The sequence below is a fragment of the Lissotriton vulgaris genome, chromosome 3_1, assembly GCF_964263255.1.
Source record: "Lissotriton vulgaris chromosome 3_1, aLisVul1.2, whole genome shotgun sequence".
Taxonomy (NCBI): Eukaryota; Metazoa; Chordata; class Amphibia; order Caudata; family Salamandridae; genus Lissotriton; species Lissotriton vulgaris.
Genome location: NC_141689.1, coordinates 769,213,170 through 769,236,193, shown reverse-complemented (window position 1 = coordinate 769,236,193; position 23,024 = coordinate 769,213,170).

Below are 23,024 nucleotides of genomic sequence, written 5' to 3'. Positions count from 1 at the left end.
CTCCATATAATCCTGAGATAGAGGGGAGGCCAGCACCAGCAATGGGCAGGGAAGCATCTGTCGGGGACGGTGGTGTCCTAATGGAGAGCGGCTTGGGCCCAGTAGGGGACAGGTCCGGCTCAGTGGAGGAAGAGAGGGCATCTCAGCATTCTCCTGAGACAAGAGTAGTGGGAAGGTTTACGGTACAGAAGGTACGCAGTGAAGGGGGGGGGTCAGCTCTCAGAGACTGCCAGACGCTCTTACGGTACCTGTCACCATAGGTCCCATAGTATCAGTATACAATCCAGTACAGACGCAAAGCGAGAGTCTGCCACAAACAGATAGGGAGAGAAGCATCAGTGAAGGAAGGAGTAATGTGGCGGACGGGTGGAGCCAACTGCCAAGGCCCATAGAAAGGAGCACACCTTTGGCTGCATCGGCAGACTCAACTGGAGAACAGGGGAGTTTGAGTGGACCGATGGATCTGAGAGGACCACAGCCAAGGTCGCTTAGGGAATTAAGGCCAGATTTGCGAACTTAGGAGACGGTCGTGGGTAACCAGAGCGACAGGTGGAGGGACGATTTTGGCCATGAAAGTCAGGAGAATAGGGGGGTGTTTCATTGCAAGTCTAATGGAAGCAGGCAGGAATGGGACCGTGGGAGTGAGGAGAATAGGGGAATGGTCCCCCATGCATCTGCCGGTAATAGCCAGAAGTGGGACCGCGAAAGCTGGGAGAGAGGAAGGGTTCCCCATAACTCACCTGAGGAAGACAGACGAGTGAGTCAGGAATGTAAAGGAAGGGACTCTAGTGAAACCTCTAGTCAAGGTACATTGAGGGCGGCAATAAAGGCAAGAAGACGTGATGTGCTGAGACTTAAATCAGAGGTGGAGGAAATAGTGGAAGGAACATTGCCCTTGGAAAGAATAGAACTTTATGAACCAGATGAACTGTTGTTTGTAGCGAAGGACGTTACCCGCAGGGCTAGGACAGCTCATGAAAAATTATCTGAAGTAGCGAACAAGTACTCAGTGGATTTGATAAGGACGAAAGCATTACAGGGTGGCCATAGACTGCAGTACTCGGACCAAGACCTAGAGGAGAAGAGGGTGATCGGACTAAAACCCCACATCAGGGAATTGATCGTGGGAATCCGAACATGGGGCCAATTGGAAAAATGGGAGAAAAGGTGGTCGAAGAAAATGAACGTTAGGCGGAGTGCTATAGAGACATCTCCAGGAGGGGGGTTGATGAATATGGAGGTTTACCCCTTGAGGGAGGTGGCTCATGGGGGGTATATGCACGTACCCTGGAGTAGGGGAGATTTGGCTGCCTTTACGAACACATTTCCAAAATTGCGAGAAAATCCAGTAGAATGGTACAAGCAGGTAGAGAGGCTCGTTAAGATATCAAAAGTACTGTGGATTGATCTGAACACATTGTTTGACATTGTGGTCCCAGGAGACCTGTGGATAGCATGTGAGGTCAGTGTTGAATGGCCCACAGAGGAGCCAGACCAAGATGCTGCCACGAATGGACCCTCACCCAGGGTGATGGTAAAGTATGAGCAGGCGATCACGTGGTTGAAAACTAAGGTACCACCACAAGATATCGACTGGGTGAAAATAGATCGGACAAGGCAGGAACCGAAGGAGACAGTCCATGAATACTATGAGCGATTATTACAAATATTCAAGCAGTACAGTGGATTGGATGTGATGGATCCAAAGGACATAGGGCAATTTGTGTCCAAGCTTGTTTTGGGACTGAGACCCGATATCTGTCTCATGATACAACAACATTTAATTTGTTGGCAGAACAAGCCTCTTGATGAGATTCTGAGGTACGCGAGGTACTGTAGTGATGAAATAGACTCTAAGACCAGGAAGCTTAAGGATAAGCTGATGTTAGTCCAGATGCAACCTGGAGGACAGGGCCAGTCGGGAAACGGAACGTTAGGTAGGAAATCGGATGGTCAGAAAAGGGACAGTGAGGAAGGTCCAAGACCAAGGGTAGACCTGGCAACTCTGAAAAAGACGACTGGGTGTCACCAGTGTCATGAGATCAGACATTGGAGATGCGAGTGTCCCCACAACCCAGAAAACCAAGTACAGGAGGAGGAGGAGGAGGTCCAGGCCCCTCCGGTGCCGAAAGTAACAGTAGCTAAGTACAAGGCGGCTAAAGGGGGGACGTCGGGCCCTAGGGCTCCGGTTCCCCAGCCACCGAAGATTGGGGCAGGGAGCAAGGTTTACCAACAGATGCCTTTCATAGTTGAAGGGGATGAATACTATTATTTTGACCCAGTGACAGGACGGTGTTTGAGTGGAGGGGAGGACTGTACCCTCGGGGCAGTATTGGAGGTAGACCAGAGGGGACCATTTGTAGAGGCGGACGTGGATTGTCACCCCACTACCTTTTTGGTGGATACTGGTGCTACCCACTCTACTGTACGGTCTGCAGTAGTTCCTAGCCTACCACTCTCTGGACAGACTATCCAAGTTGTAGGAGTTGCAAACCGGAGAATGACAAACCCACTGACTGAGCCAGTCCCAGTGAAGATAGGAAATTTCAAAGACAGACACCAATTTGTAGTGTGTGATTCCAGTCCTGTGTGTCTGTTAGGAAGGGACCTTCTCTTTAAACGCAATTGCACCATCTATTGTACCCCCAAGGGAGTAGAGTTGCAGACGAATGATGATGATGCTGCCTTTAAGGTTGCGAATACGCGGGTGTGCATAGAGTTGTACCCTGCATTGACCGTAGAGGAACTCCCCTGGGACTTGAGGGATTCAGTCAGACAGGAGGTGTGGGACTTTACAGGAGAGGAGATAGGCTTGATCCGAGGAGTAGAGCCAGTTAAGATTCAAGTGAAACAGAATGTTGAGTTTCCAAGAACACCCCAATACAAGTTGACACCGGAAACTATTGCAGGAATAAAACCTGTGATTGAATCCATGATTAGACAGGGAATTCTGAAGGAAATCATGGGCAGTCCATGTACCTCTCCGATCATGGGATTACAGAAGCCTAGCGGGAAGTTCAGGATTGTTCAGGATTTACGAAAGGTGAACAACATTGTTGTTCCCTGTTGTCCAGTGGTACCGAATCCTTCAGTGATATTGTTTCAGATACCGTACCAGGCTGAGTGGTTTACTGTGATTGATTTGTGTCAGGCTTTCTTCTCGATTCCTTTGCACGAAGAGAGCCAATATCTTTTCGCATTTAAGCTGGAAAATTGTGTTTTAACATGGTGTCGTATCCCTCAGGGGTATACTGAGAGCCCATCGATCTTCAATCAGCTACTGAAAAAGAACCTTGAGGATCTAGTACTGCCGCAGAACTCCGTTCTTGTACAGTACATAGATGACCTCCTTGTTGCGTCAGAGACAGAAGATGCTTGTAGAATTGACACCATTGCCTTGCTGAACCATTTGGCCGAAAATGGCCACAAGGTGTCCCCCAGCAAGTTACAGTACTGTTTACCTGAGGCCCAGTATCTGGGTCACCGGATAGAGAAGGGAAAGAGGAAAGTGTCGCCTGACAGGGTTGAGGCGATCATGAAAGTGATGGTGCCTTCAACCCAGAGGGAAGTAAGGATGTTCTTGGGAATGGTTGGCTACTGTCGCCAGTGGATTGCCAATTTTTCTCTGAAAGCGAAACCTTTGCAGAAACTGGCGCACAAGGATGTGAGTGATCCGGTACCATGGGACAAGGACTGTATGATGGCTTTCCTTGAGTTGAGAGAGGATTTGTGTCGCGCTCCGGCTCTGGGAATGCCTGATTACAACAAATCATTTTCATTGTTCTGCTGTGAGCGGGAAGGTTGTGCTTTGGCAGTCTTAACACAAGATCATGGAAATGTCCGTAGACCAGTTGCTTATTTTTCGGCTACCTTAGACCCAGTAGCCGCAGCGTTGCCCAGATGTCTCAAATCCGTTGCTGCAACAGGTGTCAGCATTGAGAGGTGTGAAAGCATTGTGATGGGACATTCACTGATGGTATATGTTCCACACTCAGTGGAATTGTTGATGACCAGGACCAAAACTCAGCACTTGACCAACAATAGGCTCACACGCTACGAGCAGGTCATACTTGCTGCGGAGAATGTGACCCTTAAGAGGTGCTCGGTTTTGAATCCTGCTACCTTGTTGCCATTACCAAATGCCTTAGACGATGATTGTGAAGACCATGATTGCCTTGATGTGACTGAATTATGTACCAAGCCCAGACCGGATATTGTCGATGAACCATTGACCGACCCTGATGAAATTTTCTTTGTTGATGGTTCATGTGTAAGGGACAATACTGGACAGTTGAGAGCAGCTTACGCTGTTTGTACGATCTCAGGAATTGTGGAGGAGGCTTGCCTGGACGAAGTACACTCTGCTCAGGTGGCAGAGATAATTGCCTTGACGCGTGCCTGTTTGGCAGCCAACAAGATTCGGATTACCATATACACAGACAGCCAATATGGGTTTGGAGTGGTTCATGACTTCGGGCAATTATGGTCTCGAAGGGGTTACATGACATCATCAGGTTCCCCTATCAGGAACGGAGAATTTGTCAGATTACTGCTGGAGGCGTTGCAGGGTCCAGCAGAGATAGCGGTGGTGAAATGCACAGCACATAGCAAGGGCTCTGATTTTGTGTCCCTGGGTAATCGCTATGCTGATGAAGTAGCACGGTACTGTGCAGAGCAGGGCTACTCATTTACTGACCAGATTGTCGAAGGGACACAGGGAGGGACCGAGATGAACATGATACTTGAAGTGGCTGATACCTGGGATGAATTGAGGAAAATGCAGGAACAAGCGTCAGATTATGAGAAGAGAGTGTGGGGGACAGCTGGTTGTGTCAAAGGAGAATTAGATCTGTGGATTTCAGCAGATGGGAGAGCTGTGTTGCCAAATGAGCTGGTGAGTCCGATGGCACGACAGATACATGGTCCTGTACACTTGGGAAGAGATGCAATGATGCAAGTGTTCAGGCAGACTTGGTATAATCCGAAGTTTCGAACGGCTGCGGAAGCAGTGTGTCAGAGGTGTGTCACATGTCAGCAGATGAATATTGGGAAGAGAACACCAGTCATATTGAGTCACATTGGAAGGTCCGGTGGACCCTTCAACAGGATGCAATTGGATTTCATTGAAATGCCGAGATGTAATCGCCTCAGATATGTCTTGGTGATTGTGTGTGTGTTTTCCAGTTGGGTTGAGGCATACCCAACACGTAGGTGCGATACACTCACAGTAGCTAAGTTGTTGTTGAGGGAGCTAGTACCTCGTTTCGGGGTTCCGACCTCTTTGGAATCGGACAGAGGGACACATTTTAACAGTGAAGTTGTCAAAATGCTCTGCTCAGCACTGAACATTGACCAGAGACTGCATTGTAGCTATCGACCTGAGGCTTCTGGCATAGTGGAACAGATAAATGGAACTCTCAAGGCTCGAATGGCGAAAGTATGCTCATCCACGTCCCTGAAATGGCCAGATGCATTACCGTTGGTATTAATGAGCTTACGTAGTACGCCAGACAGGAGGACAGGTCTCTCGCCCCATGAAGTGTTGATGGGGAGGGCTATGAGATTGCCATCTGTCCCTTCAACAGCCTTGCTAAATATCACAGATGATCTGATTCTTGACTACTGCAAGGGACTTTCTGATGTCATCCATTCTGTGTCAATTCAGGTGCAGACGGCTGAAATTCCAACCTCTAGAGACCTCTGTCACGACCTGTGCCTGGGTGACTGGGTCCTGGTGCGGGAGCACGTGAGGAAGAGCTGCCTAGATGTGCGCTGGAGAGGACCATTCCAAGTTATCCTGGTGACGAACACCGCCGTGAAGTGTGGTGGATTGCCGAACTGGATCCATGCTTCTCACACCCGAAGAGTTCCAGCACCCCTGGAAGAGACAGCTCCTCTCGTTGATGAAAATCCAGCTGTGGAAGAAGATCCACTAGAGGGGACAAGCCAAGCTGTGGGGGTGTCTGAAGAAGCTGGTAACTCCTCTGATCGAGCTGAAGGAAGTCACCACGGCAGTGAGACAGAATCTGCTTCTGAATGGGGAAGTTGCTGTGAAGGTGATGTGAATGAAGAACAAGCTGAAAGTAGTGACGAGCAGGGTGTGCAAATGAGAAGCAGAAGAGTGAGCAGCACAGAGGCAAGTTGGCCCGAAAGGAGAAGGCGACTGAACGTAAGGTTGGCCTCCGAAAGGGATCTCGCACCTGTATCTGAAGAATCAGACCCGGAGGAGGGAAAACAAGAGGCAGAGCAAGGAAGACCGAGAAGGTCAAGGAGGGTGAGAATACCTTGTCGAAGATACGCCACTCCTGAGTGGACCTACCCGTTGACAAATGCCAGGTGTACTGAGATCCGGGAGGGTGAGGTCAGTGACTGTGACCAGTACAATCCCAAATGTTAAGTTGGAGGTGATACTGTTGGTACCTGGACTGGAAATTGAAGGCGTACTGACACTCACAATTCCTAATCCCCCTTACCTAAGCAAGATAGGTGATTTCATTCTGGATAGATTGATTTTCCCTACCTTTGGCCCTGAAATACCGGCTTACGAAGTGGTTGTCCTTCGAATGGAACTTTTGGACTATGTGCTATGTGCAGTTGGAGCAAATATTATCATTGAGTATTAAAGACTTTTGTAAATAACTGTTGAACTTACCTAGGGCCGAGTGGAAGAAGTTGAAATTTAGGGACTTCCCTTAGAGGACGGAGAAGGGTTAAGGTTGTCTGATGTAGCTGTACATAAAGAACTGAAAGGGGATTTCTGCTTCCAAGTGTGGTTCGAGAACTTACAAAGGCCAAGAAAAGAGACTTTGTGTTGCTGCTAGAAACGAACTACACTGTTTTGAGACCATGGAGGCTGGAAACCAGACTCGTAGGGCTAAGTGCATTGTAGGCACACTTTTAGGTGGAGTGATATTCTTTATATTTTTAGTAGTTATAGTTTCCTATTTAGCACCACAAGAGCAGGCAGTGGAGGTTGAGGGAACCCCTACACCTACCACCCCTAGCCAGAAAAAGGTCAAAATAAGAGCTGAGAAAGCTTTGCTAGTAGAGGAGAGTCGTAGATTACATGCAGATCTGTCGAAAGGCAATTTTGGGAAAAATGCATATGCGAAATTGTTGTATGAATACATTGATGCGATGAATGCGAAGGATTGTTATGTGTGTATGCGAATGCCGGCTTCAGTAGACGAGGGTATTAGATACCATCATCTTCCATTGACATATGGAATTTCATGTAGTTTGCTGCTTAGCATTTTTTATGGGCGAAACCATTTTGAGTATTTCTTTTCGAATTATGATGCTGTGCTTCCGGAAGTCCCTGCTTATAAGCACTTGAACAAGTGGGATTAATATAAGTCAGAAGATAGACTTGGATATTTTTTCATTCCAACACAAGAGTTAGACACCTCATTTGCTCACCGACACAATTTGACATGTTCATTATCAGAGATAGAGAAGAAGTTCATAGAACAAGTGGAAGATAGATACCAAAAGCAAAAACAGTTGCAAGCTTCAGGGCAAGGTAAAGTTGATTGGACGGATGAGGAAAAGTTGCATAAGACGAAAGGGAGTTACGGTCCCATAGCTCTAGACGAGGTACAGAAGGGGAAGTTGTGTCTACACAGACCACAGACGTATTATGAAAATGTGTATGTGGGTCATACAACTTGTGAGCACACTTTCACGTTAGAGTATTACACAAAGGATTTCCTGAAGAGTGTGGTACAAGTGAGCCCTACTGTGTACTTTGTCTGTGGGAAAAATGCGTATGTGCGGTTGCCAGAGAAGTGGTATGGAACGTGTTATCTGGCAATTATTTTTCCCAAGATATACCATACTGAAGACTTTGCTCTCTTGGAGGATGGACACCAAAGGAGGGTGAAGCGGGGAGAGAGTGCGGGTGCCATAGTAGGTGATGTGTTTGGAGCGGCAATACCGATGTTGGGAGTGATTCTGAATGACGTGAAGATACGACGGTTGGCAACTGTGGTGGATGAACTGTCAATGAGTACAGCTAAATCGTTAGTGTTGGTTGAGGGTGAGATGTTGTCGATAAGGACAATGGTTTTACAGAACCGTCTTGCCTTAGATGTCCTTCTAGCAAAAGAGGGAGGAGTCTGTAAGCTTTTGAAGGTTCAGGAATGTTGCACGTATATTCCAGATAATTCTAAAGATCTGAAGAAATATATACGTAACATTACTGCCATTCATTATGAGATTGAGGATTTGACGCAAGAGAACGTGTGGGAGACAGTTGGCAAGGGATTTGGAAATGTTGGGAACTGGTTTGCCAATCTGGGAAGGAGCTTCCTTGGATACATACTGAAACCCCTCATCATAGTAGTGGCATGTGTGATTGGATTGTGGGGTTTGATGAGACTGTACAAGTGGTATAGGTCCAATAGGTTGGCAAGGTCGATGAGAGTTCAAGAGCAAAGAATGGAGAGGCTGCAAGATAGTCAATATCGGAGCTTGAGAGCGTTGGAAATGCTCAAGCGGGGGAAAGTAGCCACAAGTTCTGTTTAGTTCGGTTCCTACCCTAAGTGATGTTGGGTTTGGTGATGATGACACAGGTCATCAAAGGAGGGAACTGAAAGAGCGTAAAAATGAAGAAAATTCTGTAGGGGTGCATCATATCCACGAGGAGTCAGCACCCACATATATAGAGGACTTATTAATTGTGTTTGAATGTAACGTAGGGCTAAGAACTAACGTGTTAAAAATGTGCTTAGAGCAACGTAAAGGGTTGGAAAGCATTAATGCCATATTAACCTAGAAATGTCGTTTGTAGTGAAGAATTACAGCAATCAAAGAAATGCTTGATAGATTACCAGAGTGTTTTAGATCTGCTTTATTAATAAACTCACAGTTATACTTAGACGTGATAAAATTGCTTAACTTGAAGAAATGCGTTTTGCTTTAATGATGAAGGCCTAAAGAATGAAATGTATTGCTCGTGCTAGTGTGATTAGTACGCATAAACGTGCAGAGGCCTGGTTCTTGAAATTCGTGTAGGCCAGATTGAAAATGCTTTGCTTGACATTAATCGTAGAAATGTTTTTGAGAAGGCTGCTTTTAGTTAAAGGTTAACTGCAACATTTGAAATGTGAGTCTATTCATATGTGTTCCTTTGCAGGCGTCAGACCAAGTAGATAGTGCAGAAAAGGCCCATTGTGTATGAATGTTAAAATGGTAGACCTAAACATGGAGGAGTGACTGAGGAATTTAGGGAAGCAACCAGAAGCGGAGAAGAGTCTGGAACCCAAGGACGCTCTAACGGACAAGGATGGAGTGGTGCCATGCTGGAAATTTCCAAAAGTCAACACCTTCAACAGGGGCGTACCTCTGGGCGTGTCGTCCGCATTGTGGGGTTTTGTATTAGGGACAGCACCCCGAGGGAGGAGGTAGGTCAGATGGGCTGGAAGTCAGAGAGAGCGGATGGTCAGGCAGAGAGCTTAGCTATGACTGAGTAACCTGAAGATCGAGATTGAGGGAAAGTGAGTGAACTTCTTTGGAAGTCACCACGGCTGACATCTTTTGTTAGGTTGGGTACTGTTGAATAGGGATGTCACTTAGTACAGTGTAGGGACAGATTAACCTGGCTTTTATTCTTTTTCAAATGCATACTAAAACTCAGGTGATAGCAATCCTTGTTAGCCTGATGATTTTGGAACTAATTCTTGTATTGTTCCTATGTCGACTGAGACTCTTCCGTAGGATTATGTTTGTATTAGTGCCTGTTTATCTCCTGAATCTTTTGCTGAGATGTTTATACATCCAACTGTCTTTGGCTTTGTAATACATTTTTGAACTTAGTCCTTAGTCGGTGGTTCTTTGGGGAAGACTGATGGGAGTCAACAGAAAGTGATTTATGATTTGTTTAAATAGATTGCCTATTTCACTCTATGACAGGTAAAAAGGTCCAGTCGACCTGTGACGGGATTCTGGAGAATACTATGCTAATTCTAGAGAAATAATCCCGCCTTTCCAAAGGCGTTAAAGCCTTTTACTAAGTCCCATCATACCTCGGGCAAGAGAAAGTTTAAATCCTCACGCAAGGGGGATACTTCTGCTCAGTCCCAGGCCCACAAGTTAGCGCAGATGGCCAAGTCAGTGTTGAGGGACCATGGCTCTATGGCTTATCAGACATCGGGGGATTCCTCCTCGACGCCACCTGGTACTTCAGACTCGGAGGTGGATTCGATTGCTTCTAAAAAGAAGGCTAAGAAGACTAAGCACACGGCATTCAAGGCAGATGATAGTCAGGTCCCTAGGAACCTTCTGTTTGACCCTAATAGTATAGTTCACCCTAGATCCACGGAATGGGTGCCCTGTGCTGAAGTTGCGCATTATGTCACCAACAACTTGCGTCAAGGTTTTGAGAGTGGGGTGCGAGCCACGTTGAGGTCGGAATGCCCCAGACCTTCAGTGACAGGGAAGGTGACGGATACTCCGGACCTTGATCCTACCATGACAGCGTTCTTGAGAAAGTTCGCTAAGGACCCTAAAAAAGGGCTGGATAGGGCATGGCGGGGGTGCCAGGACAAATTGCTGGACCTCTTTGGACCCCTTACTAAGATTCTGGAGGCTGCGGTCAAGGCCAAGGAACAGGACGTGCCTATGGATACGTCTGATATCATGGAATGGGCCCAACGCGCCATGTGCTTTTTGGGAAATGCGAATGTGGCTCTGTCCACAAAGCGGAGACGCTCTTTTCTGATGCGGATTGATTCCCAATATGCAGAGATGGCCACCAACGAACCTGGTTCTATGGCTAACGGCATGCTCTTCGAAGACAAGTTCGTTAAGGAAATGGGCAAGTGCGTCGCCACTTTTTCCGCGCTTGACAAGGCGCAGACTACGATAAAGAAGGTGCTTCACACCGGTGTTTTTGACAGGGCCGGACGTCAGCGAGGTCGAGGGTCCGGCCGAGGTTTTAATCAGACCTCACATGGAGGTGAGCAGCGAGGCAGAGGTTACCAGGGCTCCAACTTCTATCCCTCCCGTAATCGAGGAGGTCGTGGCAGAGGACAGAAAGGAAACTACCGAGGACAACAGAATAATTCAGGAGACAATTCCTATTCAGGTACGAGTTCTTTGTGCAACAGAACACATGGTGGGAGGCAGATTGGCCTTATTTATTCACAAGTGGCGGGAGCTAGCAACCGATCCCTGGGTGTTACAAACCGTCCAAGGGTACCACACAGAGTTTTATGCCTCCCCGCGCAGCGTCAAGCGCCCGCGCCACTGCATTTTTCCCTAGAAGAACAGAGTTTCATAGACGCAGAGGTGCTGGCTTTGCTCAGAAAGGGAGCAGTAGTGGAGACTTTGCCACACGTTCAGGGCTTTGCGAGCACCGTCTTCGTGGTTCCCAAGAAAGACCAGGGCTTTCGACTGGTTTTAAATCTCAGAGATTTCAACGCATGGGTGGTGTATCGGCACTTCAAAATGGAAGGCATACACCTACTGCGCGACATTCTGTTAGAACAGGATTGGATGATACGTCTGGACTTGAAAGACCCATACCTGACGGTGCCCATTTTTCCACCGCATCGATGTTTTCTTCAATTTCAGTGGCGCAACAAGTGGTTCGAGTTTGCCGCCATGCCCTTTGGCCTCTCGTCCGCTCCCTGGTGTTTCACCAAACTGATGAAACCAATAGTTCAGTGCTTAAGGGAGAGGGGCGTAAGACTGATCATTTATCTAGACGACATCCTGATTTTGGGATGCACGCCGGAGATTGTTTTGCTCCATCTATCATGGACGGTTCACCTCCTTCAGGAACTGGGCTTCCTTTTGAATTTGCAGAAGTCCATTCTGACACCTTCACAAGTTATGGAATTCCTGGGGTTCCAGGTCGACTCAGTGAAGGCTCAATTGCTCTTACCGCTCAAGAAGAGGGTGGCGATCAAGAAGGAGTTGAGGAAAGCGCTTGTCTCTCCGACAATTTCCTTGAGGACCTTAGCACGCCTGGTGGGGCTGTTGGCCTCGTCCATCCAGGCGATCTTTCCGGGTCCCTTGCACTACAGAGCTATGCAACTATTGAAGGCATTGCATCTACGCAAGGGTGTGACTTACGCCCAACAGGTTTTGCTGTCGGCAGACGCTCGCACGGAGATGAACTGGTGGTTGGAGCATATGAAGGCCTGGAACGGCAGAGCCATCTTTGCTGTCACCCCAGAAGTAGTGATAGAGTCGGATGCGAGCCGGTGGGGCTGGGGAGCCCGTTGCGGCTCTGTGGAGACCGGGGGCCGCTGGTCCCGCGAAGAATTGAATCTCCACATCAATTGTCTGGAACTCCTGGCGGGTTCCTTTGCGGTGCGTACTCTATCCCCTCAAAAGATCTCTTGTTGCATTCTCCTACGCATGGACAATGTGTCCGCGGTACGGTATATAAATCGCCTCGGAGGCACCAGGTCTCGTCTCCTGGCGGAGATAGCCAAGGACTTTTGGCACTATTGCCTGGACCATCAAATATCGGTGACGGCAGAGTACATTCCGGGATCTGTCAACGTGACAACGGATTGGAACTCTCGGTATTTGAGGGATGCCAGCGATTGGAGGTTGCATCCCAAGATTTTCAGGGCTTTTACCACTTTCTTCAATCATGGACGATGGGCATTCTTTATGCGTTTCCTCCGTTCATCATGATCCTGAGGGTTCTAGCTCAGATTCGGAGGCAGAAGGCGGAGGTGATTTGATCTCCCCGTGTTGGAAAACTCAAGCATGGTTTCCGGTCGCGATGAGTCTTGCATGCGCATCGCCAGTGCGAATCTCATCGTTTCCAGACCTTCTCACGGACCCAGTGGGCCTTCAACATCCGCTGGTCCTTCTGGATCAGTTGTCTCTCATGGCGTGGAGACTTTCCGGAGACGCTGGCAAGTGCCGGGAGTTTCTCAGGACACTCTCTTTTTCTTGTCACAGGCATGGGCACCTTCCACCCACAAGCGTTATGAGTCAGCTTGGAGACGTTGGGTTGGTTGGTGTAACGAACGGCAGGGAGATCCTGTGGGATCAGATATCTCTATGATTGCGAATTTCTTGGCAGATTTGGCACGGTCGGGCTTGGCATACAGATCGGTGAATACTTTCCGATCAGCTATTTCGGCGGGACATCCGCACGTGGATGGTAAACCTGTTGGGGAACATCCACTGGTGTGTAAGGTTGTCAGGGGGATCTGGCTGGTGAACCCCCCTCAGCCCAAGTATGCTGAACTTTGGGACGTTTCTGTTATCTTGCGTTTTTTATCAGCTTGGCCGGCTAATGAGGGTCTGTCTAGGAAGCAGCTCTCAGCGAAACATACGATTTTGCTATGTTTGATTTCCTGCAGAAGAGTATCGGACATTCGAGCAATGGATTTGTCAGGTAGAGTATTTACTCCCACGGGAGTTTCCTTTAAAATTTCGAAGCGTACTAAGACACACTCAAAATGTATTTCCTATCCTGCTTTTCCTCACCACAGTAAATTGTGTGTAGTAAAGTGTTTAAAAGTATATGAGGATTGTACTAGAGAGTTTAGGAACGATTTTGGTCAATTGTTGATTTCTCTACAGAGGCCTTTCTGCCCAGTCGCCAATGCTACTCTGGCCAGGTGGGTTTCCTGGTTGTTGAGCCTGGCGGGTATTGATTCCTCCAAATTTGGAGCTCATTCTGTTAGAGGGGCTATGGCCTCAAAATCCTTTGGTGCCGGTTCTCGGCTTCAGGACATCATGACTGCGGCTGATTGGTCATCTGAATCTACTTTTAAAACGTTTTATCATAAACCTATTGTGGGCGTGGCCTCGGTGGTGGTGGAGAAACTTTAAACTAGCATAATCAGAGCCTCCGTGGACTGACATAGAATGAAAAATTGTCTAGCATACGCGACAAAGAATTTTCAATTCTATTAAGGACACGGAGGCGAGGATTATCCCACCCGGGTTGACAGTGATGTACTTTGTATGTAGATTTGAAGATGTGATGTATTTTACCCACCCGAATGATGTTTATGGCTTGTTGTATTCCTTACTGTTGGAATAGCCATTACGACATGTATTTTCATTTCAGGTGATCAGCACAAGCAGACCTGAGAAAATATTTCTGCGGGCTGAGCTGTGTTTCAGCTGAGGAGGAGATGTGTTCCCCTTCGGACAAGAGGATGCAATAGTTGCCACGTTGGGCTCCGGTCTTGGTTGGACTGCGGAGGACATCGCAAAGAAAGAGGAAGGTTCCGGTTTTACAAGGATTGTTATGTGTTGGACTGGACAGTGATTGGTGCAGACTGGTGGAGGGGGTTGTCCTTCCGGGGTCATGCCAGTTTAAAGTTTATTGGCTGCTGTTTTTGTCAGTAAAGATAAGAGAAGCATAATCCTAGCCTCTGTGTCCTTAATAGAATTGAAAATTCTTTGTCGCGTATGCTAGACAATTTTTCATTCTCAGCTGGGGTGTGGGGGGAGAGGGAGGGACAGTTGTCATGATGTGTTCCCACGTGGGTGCCTGCTAAGTTGTCAGGGTTTCTGACTTCACTGCGCCACCAACAGTTTAGGTAGCTTCACTATTATTCGGTATTCTGCCTTTCCTGCTTGTGCAAAAAATAACTAATCTAGAGCCGCGCTGAAGCATGGGAGAATGGGCTGAAGAGACCGAAATGCCCCTGAACTATGTCATGGTGGTCTCACAACACAGCCTGTCAATTCAATGGTTGCAAGTCTGGCCGCATACCCCTCCCCCGTGAAGATTCCCGCACAGTACTCTATACACAAACCTGCGCACGTGCATATTCTTCGAGGAATCCGTTCGTCTACAGTTAAGGATGGGGCGGAATCACTCCCAGGCAACGTAGCTCAGTTCTGAGCCTAGACTGAGTGTTGGCCCACAGACATCCATCCACGGAGAGCCTGTGAGCCCATCCGTGTGTTGTCATCACACAGCTTGTGCAGAGCAAGAGCCATGCAGTGATGCACAGCATTCTTTGGAACAGACTCCAGGAGACGCATAACTTGTAATGCACTGCATGTGCAACCTAGCAGCTGAATGAGTACCCTTTCTTATAGGCGTAATGCGTGGACACACTTTAAACATATGTATACATGCCCAGACAACCAGCAGCAACCAAACCAACCAAACAAAAACTTGCATAGGCGCAGCCTTCGGCACAGGATTACACTAGACAACAGTGTATGTCTGTGTGCGAGTTCTCTAATAAAGCATTAGCAGTACAGGAATGCAGTATTCAGCGTGTACAAAGTTACACAACTCACAGTGCAAACTAAAAAGCAAATGCACAGACCAAGTCCTTGGAACAGGAGCATACATGTGCATACATTTATACACACACACATTCTTCAAAGAGGTAAATCATACAGGAACACACACACTCATCCCTTTCACATGTACATTATGCATAGCATATGTGAGCACGATGCCCCCAGGACACTATACCTAATTATTTTGCGACGGGTGCCTTCGGAAAAGGGAGATAGGGAGCTTTAGGGAGGGGCACAGCTTGTACATGCACACATCCCTGAGCACAGACACCACAAACCATCTGTGCACTATGCCTGAACACACAGGATGCAGTCTTTGTATTTACCTCGAATACCATGGCCAAACGAATGACAAACGGAAATCCTTTCATACAGTAGTCACATGTAGATATTCACCATGAAAAACAGTGTATGAGTACCTCACCTGATTCCCACTCCCCGGTCCACCCCGAGCCTAGCTCGTTGTTGTGGAGGGAGTTTCTTGCTTTCTCTTACTCACTTCCGGCGGAAGGGGGGAGTGGTCTAGTTTCCTACCGCCGCCTCCCCTCTTAAACTCAGGAAGATGGCCGGGAGCAGACCTACCAATCTGAGGGTATGAGTGCTGCTGCGCTGTTACCTGTCTCTGCTCACTGAGCGCTTCACTTTTAATTGCAGGGGGCACGAGTTTGGTGCTCGTACTGCGCTGCCTGTCATTACTTTTAGCGGTCATCGCAGGGGGCACGATTGAGGTGCTCGCACTGCGTGTTTTGTTTTAACTATGTTTTTTCGCGCATTACTACTCCTGGCATTGGCGCTGCTGCTGTGAGAGAGCAGGGGGGCACGATCTTAGGCGCTGTACTGCATACGTTTGTAAATCTCACGTGTACCTCACCTGATTCCCACTCCCCGGTCCACCCCGAGCCTAGCTCGTTGTTGTGGAGGGAGTTTCTTGCTTTCTCTTACTCACTTCCGGCGGAAGGGGGGAGCGGTCTAGTTTCCTACCGCCGCCTCCCCTCTTAAACTCAGGAAGATGGCCGGGAGCAGACCTACCAATAAGAGGGTATGAGTGCTGCTGCGCTTTTACCTTTCTCTGCTCACTGAGAGTTTCACTTTTAATTGCAGGGGGCACGAGTTTGGTGCTCGTACTGCGCTGCCTTTCATTACTTTTAGCGGTCATCGCAGGGGGCACGATTGAGGTGCTCGCACTGCGTGTTTGTTTTAACTTTGTTATTTCGCGCATTACTACTCCTGGCATTGGCGCTGCTGCTGTGAGAGAGCAGGGGGGCACGATCTTAGGTGCTGTACTGCATACGTTTGTAAATCTCACGTGTACCTCACCTGATTCCCACTCCCCGGTCCACCCCGAGCCTAGCTCATTGTTGTGGAGGGAGTTTCTTGCTTTCTCTTACTCACTTCCGGCGGAAGGGGGGAGCGGTCTAGTTTCCTACCGCCGCCTCCCCTCTTATACCGATGTGCTGGACGACGCGCAGAGGACGCACGCAGCGGGCGCGACGATGGGGCGCCAAAGTCGCGCCAAAGTCCAGCCCATCTGCGCCCGTCCGCGACGGGCCAGGACCTGGGGCCACGTCCCTTTGTACTTTATCCCCAAATCCTCTTATTACTTATTCCAGAGATGTTCTCTTCAGTCTCAGGTCGTCGTACTGCTTACACAGCACGCCTCTGAACTGTCATCTAGCCCCCATATCTTGTTCTAACTGTAATCTTTCACTTTCCTCCCTCCCTTCCCTAACGAATACCGCTACTTGCAGTTTTCCTTTTTCTCAAACTCGGTCTATACATATAAACCCTTCCCAAGTGTACATGTTCATCAGCCTAAATTGTAGGTCTCTAGTTAAACACAAGAGAGACATCTTTGATCTCCTTACCTCTTCGCAACCAGCGGCTCTATTCCTCACCGAGACCTGGCTTAAAGACTACTCCGGTCCGGACATTGCATCTTCCCTCCCTGACAACTATACGTACACAGGAAAAAACAGAGTGGGGAAAGAGGGTGGAGGTATATGTAAATGGGAGGATCTTGTTATACCTAATAGTGAAGCGGGGTATTTTAAACTTTTGCTATCTCTCAATTTCACCCTTTCAGGGATGCTCATATATCGCTCTCCTGGCCCTGCTAGTTCCTGGGCCAATGTCTTTTCTGAGTATATAGCTCCTTTACTTCAGAACTCCACCAATTTTTCGATTATCGGTGACCTAAATTTGCATTTTAATGATCCATCTTGTCCTATCAGCACCAATCTTCTTCAGGATCTTGCAGCCCTTAACATCACTTTACACAATTCTGGCCCCACCCACAAGGCTGGGAACCTTCTTGATCCCATTTTTTCAAATCTAGAAACCATTATATGCAGACCATCTTTACCCATTCTATGGTCAGACCATTATATTGTGCCTTTTTCTGTTACTACTGGATGTTTGTCCAACATCCCCTCTACCTCCACTGAATTCAGACCTACCAGAAACTGGAAAAATTTGGACCCTATCAAACTTAACTCTTGTCTTGAGAATACCAGGCCCCTTACCGAAGTCACCAACACCAAAGCGGAGGCTATTATACATAGCTGGCTCACTCAAGCTGCTAGCCTATGTTTACCTCAGAAAAAGTAAAAGCACAATCTACACCATCCTCCTGCGCCTTGGTTTACCGACGCACTGAAAAAAGAAAAAACTATATGTAAAAACCTTGAGCGCAAGTGGCGCATACACTATGATCTAGGCTCCAAGCAAATTTATAAGACTGCCTTAACTAACTACCACTCACTCTGTAAATCTGCCAAAAGGGAATATGTTAACACAACCATACTCGAGGCACAAAATCACCCCAAGGCACTCTTTAAGGTTGTACAAGAACTTTCGGGTGCAGCTTGTTAGCCCAAAGCGCCTTGTTTAGATGTTTCACAGTGTAATTCCTTGGCTGAATTTTTTATCTCTAAAATCAACACCATCTACACTGATTTTGACAAATCTATTTCCTCTTCCCCCTTCCCTAAATTACCTGACTTAGTCACTCCTTGTGATCCTGAGGCTTCTGTGGGCATGCACCCCACACCCTTCCAACAAAATCGCCTCCCTAACAGATCTGATCCTGTGATCTTCCTCGAATCTGAAGCCTTAGAGGAAACCTCCCCTTCACCTGCTCAGCATATCTGTAATTGGGATCTCCTTAATAGCTCTACACTTCTTAATATTATTAGTAACATTAAGTCTGGCTCTCCACTGGATCCATTTCCCCCTCAAATTCTAAAAATTCTGGACACCTCCTCCCTTAATCTTATTTTAGATTTACTCAGTTCCTCTCTCAGAGACGCCACGGTACCCTCCACATGGAAACATGCCGTGATTGTTCCTTTATTAAAAAAGACTAATGCCGACCCCAATAATCCATCCAATTTCTGTCCCATCTTACTCTTCCCTGTCTTCTCAAAAATATTGGAAAAACACATCAATACACAACTTACCCAGCATGTTGAACCCAATAATATTCTTCATCCATCTCAATCAGGTTTCAGATCCGGCTTCTCGACAGCATCCACTCTGCTGGGGGTCTCAGAAACCATTCGATGCCGAGTGGATGGGGGGAAACCGTGGCACTCATTTTGCTTGATCTGAGTGCCGCATTTGACACGGTTTCCCACCCCATCCTTATCAATGCCCTTAAATCATCTGGCATTACCGGCCCAGCCCTCAACTGGTTCGTTAGTTTTCTTTCTGACCGTACCTTCCAAGTCTTCTCCTCCTCTTCTGTCTCTCAAACCTACATATCGGCGTATGGTGTCCCCCAGGGCTCTAATTTGAACCCTTTACTTTTTAATATGTATGTCAGATCTTTGGCTACAATTGCGGAACAAGCTGGGTTAATCATCTACTTATGCGCCGATGATACACAGATCATCTATTCTCTCTCAACTGGTTCTCACTCCACTCCCTCTTCCCTCAGTATAGGGCTTAGTAACATCGCCACGTGGATGCACGAAAACAAACTCAAGTTGAACGGGGGAAAACAGAGCTTCTTCTGTTAGGTAAAAGACACTAATATGTGGGGGCCCCAACATTGGCCCTCTCAAATGGGTACCCTCCCCGTTCCCTCAAAAACAGCACGCAATCTTGGCATCATTTTTGATGACCAACTTTCCATGAAGCACCACGTGGTCAAAACCTCTTCCACCTGTATTACCATCATTATGTGGTTCCGCAAGATCATTTGGATGCTCCCTCAGGAGACACAGAAAACCGTAGTCCAGGCCTTAATCACCTCTAGACTGGACTACGGCAATATCCTTCTCCTGGGGGCGTGTAAAGAGGTGACCCGTAAACTACTGACAGTCCAAAATATGGCAGCTCGGCTGCTCTGCAAACTTCCCAACTCTTCCTCCACTTCTAACTCCCTTCGTAAATTACACTGGCTAAGCATTGAAAGCCGCGCGAAATTTAAGGCTCTTTGCTTCATGCACAGAATCAATGCAGGTTTTGCCCCACCCTACCTTAGGACCTTGGTTCACCGGTATTGCCCTGCTCGCACTCTCCGTTCATCTCAACAGCATAGGTTTCAAGTTCCCAGAGTTAGGAGAGCCAGAATGGGTGGCCGTTCTTTTTCCGTTCTGGCTCCCTTCCTTTGGAACTCTCTTCCACTTCCCCTGCGCACTGAATCTTGTTACCTCAAGTTCCGCAGAGAAGTCAAAACTTGGTTATTTAACCAATAATCTGCCTCTTCTTCTTTCAGTTGCTCTCCCCCTCAATTTGGTTCCTAGCGCCGGGAAACCTCCGGGTAGCTGCGCGCTTTATAAGCTTAAATATAATAATAATAATGTGATGTGCACATACTGCGAGTACTCTCACCATGCCATCCTGAAATCGCTGAATGTTCACATCCTGCTATCCATCAAGTATAGGCGCTGTCCCTGGATCTGCGGCTCGTGCCCACATCCGGGCCGGGGAGGAGACGGGGTGGGGGAGTGAGGGCTGCACGCGCATGCGCTGTCCCTGGATCTGCGGCTCGTGCCCACATCCGGGCCAGGGAGGAGACGGGGGTGGTGGCGCGAGGGCTGCTCGCGCATGCGCCGCCCCTGGATCTGCGGCTCGTGCCCACATCCGGGCCGGGGAGGGGACGGGGGTGGGGGCGCGAGGGCTGCTCGTGCATGTGCTGTCCCTGGATCTGCTGCCTTAGTTAAGGGAATGCTGCCAGACTTATGCGGCCTAGGGAGGGGACTACTAACTCATGCAGCCTCCACCACCGCGGGACAAGAGGAGTCCGACAGACCCGGTGAGTGGGGAGTGGGGGGCGCGTGTGTGTCTGTGTGTGTGTGCGCGCGTGTGTGTCTGAGTGTGTGCGCACGTGTGTGTCTGTGCGCGTGTGTGTGTCTGTGCACGCGTGTGTGTCTGTGTGTTATCCACTTTCTCGTAATCTGGGACAGGAGATGTGCACAGCGTGTGGGTGAACGTGCGCGCTCACATGGGGAAATGGCCTGCGCATGCCCATCCCCTGTCTCACATTCCCAGGAAGTGGATAACAAAAGAGGCTTCGCTGGATGCAATGCTTCACGCTGCTTAAACCAGCTTGACCTAAAAACTTACTGGCAGATGCATCAACGGAAATACCTCCCGGTAAAACTGCGAATCGGTAAAACAGGCCGATACCGAACGCAAAACCAGAAAATGCTATGCATCAAACAATGAATCGCTAAAAAATAAAGAATCGCAAATAACCCCCCACGGTAAAATACCGAATCGCAAAACAGGCAATCGGAATTACCGACCCCCAAAGCGGCCATCGGAAATACCGATTTGGTAATAACGAATCGCAATGGTATGCATGAAAATTCGCTAATACCGAAAAACCCCAAAATCGCTATTTAGCATGAGCAAATTAAGGGGAATCACAATCAGGAGGTAAAGTTAACGGAAGGACAGAAAAAAAAATTACAACCCCCAACTGCAGGTGCTCTCAATCAGTAACCCTTCAAAAAAGCCCTGGGAAACCCCACACGTCTTACAAAATGGCTGCCCTGTACGTGCTTGCTAGGAGGAGGAGGATCAACGCCCAGGGCCAGCGCAGGAGGATGATCCAAGACAGGATCTTCAGGGTGCGCATCACTTTGCTGGGGCAGACCGAGGAACAGGTCTACGACAAGTATAGACTGAACCGTGCCATAATAATGCGCCTAATAGCAGACCTGGAACCATTACTGCAGCACGAGATCCGTAGGACCAACGCCATACCAGCCCATGCGCAGGTCCTATGCTGCCTGCACCTGCTTGCGTCTGGAAGCTTCCAGGGGGTAATAGCTGAGACTGGAGGCGTGTCGCAAAGCGCTTTATCACGCTTCTTCCACCGGTTCCTAGAGGCCATGCTGACATTAATTAATCGCCACATCACCTTCCCCACAACCCCCCAGCAGCTGACCCGCACCAAACGGGAATTCTACCAGGTGGCACAATTCCCTCATGTCATAGGGTGTGTTGACTGCACGCATGTCCCCATCTGTCCTCCATCAGGCACCGAATACATTTTCCGCAACCGGAAGTCATATCACTCTATAAATGTGCAGGTGGTGTGCAATGCCAAGTACATCATTACGGACCTTGTAGCCCAATTCCCCGGCAGCACACACAACGCTTATATATTCCGTCACTGTGGCCTCCACAGGTGCCTGATCAACGGTGAATTTGGAGAGGGACACCTACTAGGTACATATTGATGCATCATCGTACTCTCCACCAATTCCATCCCCACATGTATATGTTCAATCATGCTGATGTCCATTCTCTCCCCATCCTGCAGGTGACAGCGCATACGCATTGTGTGAATATCTACTCACTCCCTACCTGAACCCAGCGACACCACAAGAGCAGCGCTACAACAGAGCACACATGAGCACAAGGAATGTGGTTGAGCGTACATTCGGCATCCTCAAGAGCCGCTTCCGTATACTGCACAAGACTGGAGGTGCCTTGCAGTACGAACCAGTGACCTGCTGCCAGATCATTGCTGTGTGTGCCATCCTCCACAACATCGCCACACGCAGGGGGATACCCATAGAAGTGGACGGAGAGGATGAACTGCGTGCACAGCAACCACCCCCCCAACACCGACAGGCGCATGTGCCCAACACAGCTGAAGGGCAACGGAGGCGGACATACATCACACGGAATCATTTCTGAGACAGGTAAGAGAGAGACTTGACAACAGGTCTCGATTTGCAAGGGTTTAATGGGCATGGACACCTGAGTGGTGCAGAGAAACAAAACAAAAACATGCTGCTGCTGCAGTTAAAGTCTAACTTAAATTGCACGTCCTCAGAACGGGTGATGCGTGCGGCACTTAAGTCTGGCCATGGTTACGTCACCAAGGAAAGTGTAACTTAGTCACATGTTCACTTGCGTTTGCCGCGTACCCCCAGTCTCTTGTCCTGTGACTCCTCGGCTTCTACTCGATGGGAGTCTGTGGCAGTTGCATTGCGGCCACTGCGCCTCCTCCCGCTGGTGTCCGATAGGGAGACGCTGCTGACACTGGAGGCTGCCTCACTCCCCTCTTCCGCCCCCAGTATGCTGACAATGGCTGACCCAGGCTGCATTTGCTCCAGTGCGGTGGTCACCCTCTCAAGGGCCTTTGCAAAATCCCCACAGTAATGACCTAGGTCCACTTGCAGGGACACGGACCTGCGGGACAGCACAGCCGTGCTGTTGCAGAGCTTATCGATGGCCTTGTTGGTTGAAGTCACTGCCAGCATGATCTGCCTGTGACGACGCCGCTCACTCTGTTGGCCTGCCACTACGGCACG